This window comes from Arachis ipaensis, chromosome B09 (genome assembly GCF_000816755.2).
Source record: "Arachis ipaensis cultivar K30076 chromosome B09, Araip1.1, whole genome shotgun sequence".
NCBI lineage: Eukaryota > Viridiplantae > Streptophyta > Magnoliopsida > Fabales > Fabaceae > Arachis > Arachis ipaensis.
The window spans coordinates 24,272,996-24,273,305 of record NC_029793.2 but is presented as its reverse complement, the minus strand read 5'-3'; the positions used below and the strand labels follow the sequence as shown (position 1 = coordinate 24,273,305).

Genomic DNA, 310 nt, shown 5'->3' with positions numbered 1-310 from the left:
AAGATGCTTTTTGTTATTTTAGTTAAAAAAGTTTCTAAAAAAATATTTATTTATTTGAAAACTCAAGGAGCAATAAATAAGGACATGAAACATGAAATCAACAGATAGGAAGTTCCGGAAAAAAAGGCAGTAGTACTTTGAAAGGGAAAAGCCAAGATTCTTTCAAATAAAAAACTGTGTCTGGAAGTGGAAGGTACTCCTAACAATAACATCAGACCCTCCAACAACAACAACAATGCTCACGAGACACTGTCCCTTGATCCAATAGAGAATCTCATTGGCAATGGGAATTGCAATCATGGAAAAGAAA

At 33.5% G+C, this 310-nt stretch overlaps 1 protein-coding gene across 1 annotated transcript in view; it reads left to right on the top strand.

Moving 5' to 3' along the window:
• Positions 108–310, top strand: part of LOC107619030 — a 6,737-nt gene continuing 6,534 nt past the window's right edge. Inside the window, exon 1 of the mRNA XM_016321235.2 lies at positions 108–273. The gene's annotated coding sequence lies outside the window, so the exon portion shown is untranslated. The remainder of the gene's footprint in view (positions 274–310) is intronic.